Source organism: Felis catus, chromosome A3 (assembly GCF_018350175.1).
Source record: "Felis catus isolate Fca126 chromosome A3, F.catus_Fca126_mat1.0, whole genome shotgun sequence".
Lineage (NCBI taxonomy): Eukaryota > Metazoa > Chordata > Mammalia > Carnivora > Felidae > Felis > Felis catus.
Window position 1 is genome coordinate 85,573,366 of NC_058370.1, and position 12,693 is coordinate 85,586,058.

Consider the following 12,693-nt stretch of genomic DNA (forward strand, 5'->3'; position numbering starts at 1 on the left):
TTCTTTAATTTACACCATGACACATAGCACAGTTGAATTAGGATTAATTTGCAAGTGATTACAAGTAAAGGAACTCAATTCTAACCAGCTTAGGTAAAGGCTGTCTGGGTATTTTATGGAAAAAAAAAAAAAAAAAAAAAGGATAGTACAGAGGAGAGGAAGTATTAGCTGGACCTCAGGAATAACTAGAAATAGAAACTTTAAAACAAATGGTTGGAGAGAAGAATCATTTCCCAAAAGAAGGGGGTGCTATTTCCCAAAGAAAGACCAGTGAAGGTACTGGTCAAGCAAAAGAAAAAATAAAAACAAAAATAAATGATGGAGGAGGAATCTGAGCTGAGATGGTCCAAGTCTGGTGCCTGAAGTCTGAGCACAGTGCCTGGCAAGCCCATCGCCACTGATAACCCTTGTCAACCCATGTCATTAGACCCCGTCTAATTTTGTTGAAGACGTAGCTATGGAGTTCAAAGACCAGATGGGAATTTTAATGATCTTCTACAGTTTATTCTACCTTTAGAGTTCTCTGATTAATGAAGAAACAAATTGAGTAAGGGAAGTTAGAACAACAGGATATTTCCCTCTTCTTGCACCCTGTCTTATCCTCATGTACTCACATGGCCACATGCTCAGGTGCCTGAAACCACCTCACACTGAAACAGAATGCACAGTACCAGTCACTTTCTAAAGGTATAGAAGGTGTTTGCATACATTAAGAAATTGTCATACCCTGAAATCACAAAATACAATGAGATGAATTCTTGGTAATGATGACTGGTCTGGCTCCAAGCTTGTGTCAGGATCATGTGACTGGCTTGGCAGAGGGAGTATTATTATATTTTTTGCTTTTCCTGCCTTATGTTTTACAAAGTGTCATCTTGAATAATCACAGGGCCATTAATACTGATGGATGAGAGTGGAATAGATTGTGCATGGTAAGGAGAACCAGGTGACTGAAAAACAGCACAATTCTCAAAGACAGAACTGTCACTTAGAGTGCAATATACTGTCAAAAGAAACTGGAAAGTGTGAGTAGGGAGAGATGAGGAATCACATAAGTAGGTCAGGAAGCAGCAACTTAACTTATTATTTTTTTCTTGAGAGGGAAAAATGCTATTAAACTACTAGATTCGGAAAGTCCAACCAGTGTTTTATGGAAAATAATGTGCAGGGAATTTTCCCCCTCTTGTTTTACTAGTTCCATATGTGACACACAGACATTCCAAAGGCTAGAGTTAAGTCTCAATTTCAGGGAGTGTCTGAGTACAGCGGGGTTCATGGACTGGGCGCCCAGACAAGGGATTGGGTTCTGAGTCAGAGAGGAGGGGTCTTGAGAGCAGCACTACGTGAATGGTTAGTGTCAGGAACCCAACAGATCTCTGTCAAACACAGGCACCACTTTACTTATCTGGGGAGACATAAAAAAATCACCCCAACACTTAGCAGCTGGAAACAGTACATATATATCACCTTATAGTTTCTGGGGGATCGAGTGCCCAGGAGGGTTTCGCTGGGTGATTTTGGTGCAGAGTCTCTCATGAGGTTTCATTTAAGCTGTTAGGTGAGGTTGCAGGCTGTGTTTCTAAATTAACTCACATGGGTGTGATGGGGAGGCCTCTGTTTCTCTCTGACCATTGACTGGAGGGTTCAATTTCTTGCAGTGTGGGCCTCGCCCACAACATGGCAGATTCTGAGAGCGAGAGAGAGTAAGAGTGAGAAAGAAAGCAGAAATCATAGTCTTTATAACTTCATCTTGGAGGTGACATACCATTACTTATATCGTATGCTATTGTCACATGGAAGGGAACACACAAGGGCTGACTGCCAGGAAGTGGATATCACCGGAGGCCAACTTGGAGCTAGGCACCACAGGTACAAAAGCATTTATTAAGACTGTTCTGCCTAGGAAATGTTAAATCTGAAATCTTTCCAATAACGAAGCCCAAAAGCATGTACGTGTTTTTGTTTGAGCAAATAGCATTTAAAAAATTATTTATTTATTTTGAGAGAGAGAGAGTGCAAGTGGGAAAGGGGCAGAGAGAGGGAGAGACAGAATCCCAAGCAGGCTCTGTGATATCAGTGCAGAGCCCAAGACGGGGCTCAAACTCATGAACCAAACTGTGAGATCATGACCTGAGCTGAAATAAAGAGTTGGATGCTTAACTGACAGAGACCCAGGCGCCCCTGAACAAATTGCGTTTTTAAGGGGTGTGATCACTGTGCTACAAACATGTAAAACATGGATCAGCAAATAGCCCTTGGGTCAAATTTGACTCTGCCTATTTTTGTATAGACTGTGAACTAAGAATGGTTTTACATTTTTACGTGACTGGGAAAAAAAAGAAAAAGAATAATTGTATTTAATGATGTGAAAATTACATGAATTCAAATTTTATTTTATTTTATTTTATTTATTATTATTTTTTTAATGTTTATTTCTGATAGAGACAGAGCATGAGTAGAGGAGGGGCAGAGAGAGAGGGAGACACAGAATCTGAAGCAGGCTCCAGGCTCTGAGCTGTCAGCACAGAGTCTGATGCGGGGCTCGAACCCACGAACTGTGAAATCATGACCTGAGCCGAAGTCAGACACTCAACTGACTGAGCCACCCAGGCGCCCCATGAATTCAAATTTTAAATATATATTCCTATATATAGAGAGAGGGAGGGAGGGAGAGAACTACTAGAACCTTTCATTTGATATAGAAAAGTATAATATTGTAGGCAACGTTTCCCAAATGTATTTTGACTGCCACAACCCTTTCCTCAAAACTAATATTAATATCACTGAGTGCACTAGTGTTCCATAAATGGGTGTTCCCATAAGTATTGAGAAATACTGCGTTAGACATACACCTGGAGACATCGCCTGTTAGGTCTCATGTGTTGAGGGTATAGAACAGATTCACACCATCTACCTTTAGTTTTTATTTTATTTTTTATTTTATTATTTTTAACGTTTATTTATTTTTTTGGGACAGAGAGAGACAGAGCATGAACGGGGGAGGGGCAGAGAGAGAGGGAGACACAGAATCGGAAACAGGCTCCAGGCTCTGAGCCATCAGCCCAGAGCCTGATGCGGGGCTCGAACTCACGGACCGCGAGATCATGACCTGGCTGAAGTCGGACGCTCAACCGGCTGCGCCACCCAGGCGCCCCCTATTTTCTTATTTTTAAATGTTACTTATTTGTTTTGAGAAAGAGTGAGAGTGAGAGAGCATGAGTGAGGTAGAGGGGCAGAGGGAGAGAGAGAGAAAATCTTAAGCATGCCTAGTATGGAGTCTAATGCAGGGCTTGATCTCGCAACTGTGACCTCGTGACCTGAGCCGAAATCGAGTTGCATACTTAACTGACTGAGCCACCCAGACACCCCCTCTACAATTAATTTTTAAAATAAACAGAATCAACTTTAGTTTTGCTCTAATTGTGTGTAATGTACTTAGGAGGTTGATGCTCAGTGTGGACTCCCTCTTCTCTCTCCTCCAGATGGCTCAGCCACCTTTGGTGGGACAAGAGGCAGAAAGGACATGGAGGCAGCAGGCAGCCACACTCCTTAGCAGCTGATGCCTGCTCAGGAAATCCACTAGGAGAATGAGAATCAGTCCCTGGTTTCTTTCTCACAGCAGCAGCATTAGGTGTGGGGCAACATAAATTCATTAACACTTGGCTGTGACCACACAGGAAAGAGAGAAAACAAGTGGCACAGTGCTTTGAAAGACTTCCTTCTATCCACCCTGATTTTATGTTGACAGAGCCACCCTGAACTCATTTGCACTGGCTATCTGGCTCTGCTCCAGTCCACGCAATCTTAGTGGGATTGCTGAATACAGTGCTCCACGCTGGCCAACACTCAGTTAAAAAAAAAGTAGTTTGGAGATGAGTCAGCCAATGGCCACGTCCTAAGGAGACTGTCTGTGATTTCTGTTGCTGGGGGCTGAGAGCCACCAACGTTACTGTAATTCTGAGGCCTGGACGTTTGTTCTACTTGAATTATGGGAGTTCTCTAGTATCCTTCTAACAAATAGATTTTTACTGTTTAAGTAAGTGATTGGGGAATTTGCCACCCCAAATAGGCCACTTTGGCATAATGATTAATTTGAACTGAAGGCAGCTGAGAAGAGCCGATACATGGAAAGCTCTCTGTCTTCTCCCTATTTGCCTAAAAAGCAGGACATAAATTTGTAAATATGTAACGCCTTCCTGTCTCTATCAGGAAGGTCAAGAGTTAATTACCGGGACTACTCTAGAAACTTACCAACCAACAGATGGGACCCAAGGAATCTACAAATCTCAACAAACCTTGCTGAAAATTGTTGTTCTTTTCTAAGGTGCTATACACACCTAAGTTCTAATCACATCTTTAAGTTACTCGCCACTGGGTACTCCATGTGGTAGTGTGGTGTATCTGTTTGTTTTCTCTTGTTAATGTGTCTTTTGTCATTCTATTTGGCAGGGCTCCAGACAATGAATGTAGGATCAGTAGAAGAAAAAGAAAAATTTCCTCCCCCACAGAAGTCAAGAGTCAGTTTTCCTATCTCTTAAGGAAATAACAATAGAATTGGGGTGGGGGTGGGGGTGGGGAAGGTATAATCAGAGAACGTATACTAAGGTTTTAATAGTAACAGAGTTTCCCCCCCATATTTCTTGACTCTATTTCCTACAGTGAGTAATGAATATGTATTACTTTTACGATATGAAGTCAAAGGGTAATCAAGTTATTTTTGCAAACACAATCAGAGACAGAATGGGACCTGGGATGCACTGGTTACCACAACTAAGCCCTTAGTTTAGATCTGATTTTTTCTGGAAGGTAAGGGAAAAAGGTGAGACAGGAAGCATATGGGTTATTTAGTCTGATAAAAAGAAGCAAACATATTTTTCTAAAGAGACAAGGTTTTTCCTGGCACTGAATATAAGGAGAAATTTTTTATATGTGTGGGTTCTTATTTAAGGTACACTGAGTAATTTCGTATCTTGAAATGTGGTTTTGCAAAAGACAGACTGTTCTTCAAGTAGATTTTTTTATACTAGTATGTGCTCTAAACTAAGAGACAGACATCAAATCTTAACAGTGAAGACATTTCTGCAACAGGCCAAAATAATAAGATCAAGGTAAGTTTAATTGTCCAGATACTACCTGATGTAGGTGACAGACCCTCGCTCTCACTCTTACCAACCTCAGAGTCAAATTTAGAATTGCATTACTTCATCCCAAGTAGATCCAAATCACATTACTTTTAACAATGGATATGTTTGTGGTTAATGTATGATTCACATTCTTCACCAAACAGTGGTAACTTAATAAAACTCATTCAGTAGAGTTTGTTACTCTTCTACCATTACCTTTCTCTTCTCCAAATCACTGCAATTCCTCTGTGAGGTCCAGATACAGCATTTGTCCTCAGATGAAGAAAATCCAGCTCTTGCTTAACTTATTCAATAAAACAAAAGCCTGGTTTGGTTAATGGAATAACTGCTATTTATTATTCTCAGATAAGACCCTTAAAGCCTTACCAGCTTACCAAGAAATGACATCTGAAGGACTTCTGCTTTTGATCTGATGTTGGACCAGATAGTCTTGAGAGAGTCCTCCTCTTAACAAAACAACTTGAACTTACATAAAACAACTGTTATTACATTGCTTTTATCACAGTGAATAGGGAACTTTCCGACGGAAAAAACCAACATGAATCCAATGAATCTCAGTGTCCCTGAGAAGGCAGAGTTGAGCAGGAACAAATGAAATTGCACTATCAGCCCTGCAATCCAGAAACTAAGTTCTTATGCCAGTGGCAACTTGGTGGGAGGAGGGGAGGAGAATGAGTTTGGGGCTCCTCATGCTGTGAATAGAGATTAAAAGTAGTTGTAGATTTGCAGCAGTCCCTGACTCCTCCCAGAAGTGAATAAAAATCATATCTGGAGGAAACATGCTGAACTTAGACCACACATGCTTCAATAGATGAATATCAACCAAACATCAGCACATAATCAAAGATCACCAAAACCACACAGAAAAAAGAGAAGAATGAGGGGCACCTGGGGAAGCTCAGTCGGTTAAGCACCTGACTTTGGCTCAGGTCACATGATCTCATGGTTGGAGAGTTTGAGCCCTGCTTCAGGCTCTGTGATGACAGCTCAGAGCCTGGAGCCTGCTTCGGATTCTGCGTCTCCCTCTTTCTCTGCTCCTCCCCCACTCATGCTCTGTCTGTCTCTTTCTCAAAAATAAATAAACATTGGGGTGCTTGGATGGCTCAGTTGGTTAAGCGTTATGATCTCACGGTTCGTGGGTTCAAGCCCCGCATCAGGCTCTGTGTTGACAGCCCAGAGCCTGGAGCCTGCTTCGGATTCTGTGTCTTCCTCACTCACAGTCTGTCTCTCTCTCTCTCAAAAATAAATAATCATTAAAATAAATAAATAAATAAATAAATAAACAAACAAATAAATAAACATTTTAAAAATTTATTAAAAAAAAAAGAAAAAAGAGAAGAATGAGATTTGGCACAAACTTAGACCACCAAGAACTTTAGGTATTATAATAACAGATAGGAAATATGAAATAGCTATGGATGAAATATTTAAAAACACAAAAGATGAATTCACAAAGTTGATCTAGTTCAAAATAGACTATAAAATATACTCAGGTAGCTATGAAAAAGAATTTCAAACCTGAAGGGACCAGGTAACAGGCAATCTATTTCCAAAAAATGCCATAGATTTTGGGAAATAATTAAATATTTATCAGCAATAAAGTGGGTAAGTTTTGGACAAAAGAATATCATACTTCAATGAAAATGAACAAATTAGAGCTATATGCAATAACAGAAATGCATCTCTCAATGCCAAACAAACAAACAAACAAACAAAAACCAAGACCCTCAAGAGTACAAATGGGATTCCATATAGTTCCAAAAGAGGCATAATTAAGCTAGAGTAATCAAAACAATTTGGCATTGGCATAAAGGCAGATATATAGACCAATGGAATAGAATAGAAAGCCCAGAAATAAAACCTTGCATATATGGTCAAATGATTTTCAACAAGGTGCCAAAACCTTTCAGTAGGGGAAAGGACAGCCTTTTCAACAAACGATGCTGAGAAAAGTGGGTAGCCATATGGAAAAGAATGAAGTTGGACCCTTACCCTATACCATAAAAGCAAACAAACAAGCAAACATCAACAAAAAACCTGAAAATGGATCAAAGACCTAAATGTAACAGTTAAAATGATAAAACTCTTGGAAGAAAACATAGAGGGAAATCTTTATTACACTGAATTTGGGAATTATTTTTTGGTTATTATGCCAAAAACACAGACAATAAAAGTAAAAATAGATAAACTGGACTACCTCAAAATTAAAAAACTCTGCATGAAAGGACACAATCAACAGAATAACAAGGCAATCTATAAAAAGGGAGAAAATGAGAATCATGTTTCTGATAGGGGGTTGATATTCAGAATATATAAAGAACTTTTACAACTCATTAACAACAACAACAACAAAAAATCCCAAATAACTCTATTAAAAAATGGGCAAAGGATTTGAATAGACATTTCTCTAAAGAAGGTATACAAATGTCCAACAAGCATATGAAAAGATGCTGAGCATCATGAATCATTAAGGAAATGTACATCAAAACCACAAGGAGTTATCACCTAACATCTGTTAGGATGACTGCTACCAAAAAAAACCCCAAGGAGCGCCTGGGAGGCTCAGTCAGTTAAGCGTCCGACTTCAGCTCAGGTCATGATCTTGTGGTTCTTGAGTTCGAGCCCCACATCAGGCTCTGTACTGATAGCTCAGAGCCTGGAGCCTGCTTCAGATTCCGTGTCTCCCTCTTTCTCTGCCCTTCCCCTGCTCGCTCACTCTCTCCCTCAAAAATAAATAAACATTAGAAAAAATAAATAAAAAAAACACAAAAAAATACCCCCCCTTCCCCAAACAGAAAAACAGAAAATAGCAAGTGTTGAAGAGGATGTGGAGAAATTAGAACACTTGTGCACTGTTTATGGGAATGTACAATGGTGCAGCTGCTATGGAAAACGGTATGGTGTTTCCACAAAAAATTAAAAATAGAATTACTGTATGATTCGGCAATCCCACTTCTGGATATATACCCAAAAGAACTGAAAGAAGGATCTTGAAGAAATGATTGTACTTTCATGTTCACAGCAGCAATATCCACAACAGCCAAAAGGTGGAGGCCACCCAGGTGTCCACAACAGGTGAATGGACAAACAAAATGTGGTCTATACATATAGTGGAATATTATTTGACCTTAAAGAGGAAGGAAGTTTTGACACATGCTACAACATGAATGAAACTTGAAGACATGTGACGTGAGATAAGCCAGTTATAAAAAGACGAAATAAAATATTGTATGATTTCACTTAGATAATGTATCTAAAGTTAGTCAAAATCATACAAACAGAAAGCTTCACTATCAGGGACTGTGGGAAGGGGGAGATGGGAGTTACGTAATGAGTATAAAGTTTCAGGTTTGTATGAAGAAAAGTTCTGGAGATCTGTTGCACAACAATGTGAATGTACTTAAACATTGTAGAAATGCACACTTCAAAATGCTTATGATGGTGGAGCGCCTGGGTGGCTCTGTCGGTTAAGCGTCTTGACTTTGGTTCAGGTTGTGATCTCATAGTCGTTGAGTGCCAGCCTTGCATCAGCTCTCTGCTGTAAGTGCAGAGCCAGCTTTGGAACCTTCGTCCCCCCTCTCTCTCTGCCCCTCCCCCCATTTGTGCTCTGTCTCTCTCGTGTTATGCAAATGTTACCACAACGTAAACATTTACAAAATAAGCAAAATTGCTATACGGTTTAGAAATACACTTCTTTGTGTACATTTATGTATGCATATAAATTACAAAGGAAAATCATGATTACCATGCAGTCAAATAGTTGTAATCTCTGGGGGGAGGGAGAAATATATAAAGGGGAAGGGAACATGGGGGTGTGTAGGCTGTTGGGAATATTCTATTTCTTGACTTGGGTGATGGTTACACATATATTTACTTCATAATTTTTCTTTAAACTGCTAATATGGGGGCGCCTGTGTGGCTCAGTTGGTTAAACGTCTGACTCTTGATTTCAGCTCAGTTCGTGATCTCATGGTTTGTGGGATCAATCCCAGTATTGAACTCTGTGCTGACAGCATGGAGCTTGTTTGGGATTCTCTTTCTTTCCCTCTCTCTCTCTCTCTCAAAATAAATAAACAAATTAAAAAGAACCTGCTTATATGTTTTATGCATATATATGTTTTTATATTTTTAAAAACTGTTTTCTTTAAACTCTTGGGAGAGCCTAAGTGGCTGGTCAGTTAAGCCTCCAACTTCAGCTCAAGTCATGATCTCAGAGTTGGGAAGTTTGAGCCCCATGTCAGGCTCTGTGCAGACAGCTCAGAGCCTGCAGCTTGCTTCAGATTCTGTGTCTCCCTCTTTCTCTGCTCTCTGTCTCTCTCTCAAAAATAAATAAACATTAAAACAATTTTAACTGTATATACATATATGTGTATATATGTATATATATGTATTAAGTTTTCACTGCTACTGTAAAAATTACAACCAAATTAGGAGCTTAAAACAACACAAATTATCTTACAGTTTGGAGGTCAAAAGTCCTAAAATAATGACTTGACAGGGCTGTGTTTTTTTTCTGATAGCTTCAGGGGAAAATCTCTTTCCCTGCCTTTTTAGCTTCTAGAGATGACCTTCAATCTTTGGTCATGGCTTCAACTTCTGTCTTCAAAGCCAGCAGCATAGCATCTTCCAATCTCTCTCTGCTTCCGTCATCATACTGTCTTTTTCTGATTCTGACCCTTTTGTCTCTCTTTTATAAGAAACCTTGTAATTACATTGGGCCCAACTGGATAATCCCTAGTAATCGCCCCATCTCAAGATCCTGAAGTTAATCATGTTTAAAGTCTCTTTCGTTGTGTAAGGTAATATAGGCACAAATTCCAGGAATTAGGATGTGAGCATCTTTGGGGGGCGGGGCATTGTTCAGCCTTGAAATGTTTGTTGATGTCCTTTCTGGCCTTTTTAAAAATCAGGTTGTTAGGGGCACCTGGGTGGCTCAGTGGGTTAAGTGTCCGACTTCAGCTTAGGTCATGATCTCACAGTTCGTGAGTTCAAGCCCTGCATCGGGCTCTGTGCTGACAGCTAAGAGCCTGGAGCCTGCTTCAGCTTCTGTGTCTCCCTCTCTCTCTGCCCCTCCCCCATTCACGCTCTGTCTCTGTCTCTCAAAAAGGAATAAACATTTAAAAAAATTTTTTTAAATTGGGTTGTTAATTTTTTTAACATTAAGTTTTGAGAGTTCTTCATATATTCTAGATACAGTACAGAAATGTGATCTGCAAATATTTTCTCCTGGTGTGAGTTTTGTCTTTTTGTTTTCCTTTTTTTTTTTTTTTTTTTTTAAATTTTTTTTTCAACGTTTATTTATTTTTGGGACAGAGAGAGACAGAGCATGAACGGGGGAGGGGCAGAGAGAGAGGGAGACACAGAATCAGAAACAGGCTCCAGGCTCCGAGCCATCAGCCCAGAGCCCGACGCGGGGCTCGAACTCACGGACCGCGAGATCGTGACCTGGCTGAAGTCGGACGCTTAACCGACTGCGCCACCCAGGCGCCCCGTCTTTTTGTTTTCTTAGTGGTGTTTTTTTAAGGAGAAAAGTAGTTAATTTAATTTTTATTTATGTAATGTTAAAAATTTTTTTAATTTTAATTTTAATTTACTTTTGAGAGAGAGAGAGAGAGAGAGAGAGAGTGAGAGAGCGCACCAGTCAAGGAGGGGCAGAGAGAGAATCCTAAGCAGGCTCTGTGCTGTCAGTGCAGAGCCTGATGTGGGGCTCAATCCCATGAACTGTGAGATCATGACCTGAGCTGAAACCAAGAGTTGGATGCTCAACCAACTGAGCCACCCAGGGGTCCTGAAAAGTTGTTAAGTTTAAAGAATTCCAATTCATTGATTTGTTTTTCTTAGGCATCATGAATTTACTGTTATGTCTAAGAAATCTTTGCCTAACTTAAGGCCACACCAATTTTTTCCTATTTTTCTTCTGCAAGTTTTCTAGTTTTACATTTTGCATTTAGGGATTTTACACGTTTTGAGTTAATGCTTGTATGAGGTGTGAGGTGCGTGTCTTTTTTAGGACTTTCAGTCTTGAGTGAATAACGCAAAGACTAAAATATAGTTAGAATTCATTGGTGGAAGTGGTGGTTCATGGTGCGTGTTGTGTAGCAGCCGCAACAGCCTCATGGCTGCATTCCTATCAGAGTCCCCTTGATTTCCGTCTTCACCTATGACAAGGTAACCATGCTGTAGATAAAAATGGTATTTGTGTTCAACAAAACACAAATGATATCCCCAAATAACACCACCAACAAACAAAAACACCTTCCTTAAAAAAGAGTTTGAGATGATAAATACCCTTTTATCTACCACGTTGAAAAATGTTCCAGGGCGCCTGCATGGCTCAGTCGGTTAAGCGTCTGCCTTCAGCTCGGGTCATGATCTCACGGTTCGTGAGTTCAAGCCCCATATCAGGCTCTGCACTGACAGCGTGGAGTCTGCTTGGGATTCTCTCTCTCCCCCTCTCTCTCTCTGCCCCTATTCTGCTTGTATGCTCTCTTTCTCAAAATAAATAAATAAACTTAAAAAAAGAATATTAAAAAAAGAAAAATGTTCAAATAGAGGCTTTATTATAGGCCCTGAACAAGAATAAGACTGACTTACATTGTACTGTTTATTTGAGAAGTTATGTGAAGAAACCTGAACTGAATAGTATAATTTTTATTTATCCCAATAATTATAATAATTATATTATTTATTAATTATAATAAATAATTTACCATTTACCCCAATGATATTAGGTTGACATACAGATTGATGTCCTAGAATATTGCTTGTTTGGCCCCTCCCTTAATGCAGGTCTCTGTTTATTTATCTCTTCTCAGGTTTCCATAAAGGAAAGAGATTTCCCCCCTTTATTATAGGCTAGCACTATGTTCTTAATTTGGTTGAAATTTGGGAAAGGAGAAGGACGGAACATGAGTTCTCAAAACACCCTGGACCTTTAAATACTTAAACATTATTTCTATGTTTCCCTTTGCCTTTATGATATTGTTTATTCTGTTTATTTTGTAACTGATGACAGACAGGTGTACATGGATAATTTCTGAATGAGCATTCACAAATGCTAAATGCTACAGGATCAGAGATGGGAGAACATGGGCCTTGGCATTAGATAGATTTGGGTTTCAATCCAAGCTTTGGCACTTACTGAACTTTAGAGATTTCCCTAGTCTCTCTGAACCTCAGTTTTCCCTTCTGCAAAATGGAAATAATGATACCTTCTCTGGATGCACAGACTCTGTGTTATAAACATAGCCCTATAGAGGAGGCCATAGAGGACGTCACTGAGGGTTGAGAGGAGGCAGCATTTACATTCTCCAGAGCATTTACTGAAGAGAGCTCCTGGCTAGGTCCTGAGTGATGAACAGGTTGCTTTCTCTGACTTCTGCTTTTCACCTCCTTTTTTGTCACTGTGACAAAGTATGGGTCCCTCCTGCCTGTCTGTGCCGTTACCATAGCAATCCAGATTCTATTTAACCAGAGTTTGTGGCAGGACAGATTGGTTTTGTGACTTGTGAAATCTCACTCTCTAAAATAGAGCCCAAGCCGTGACAGC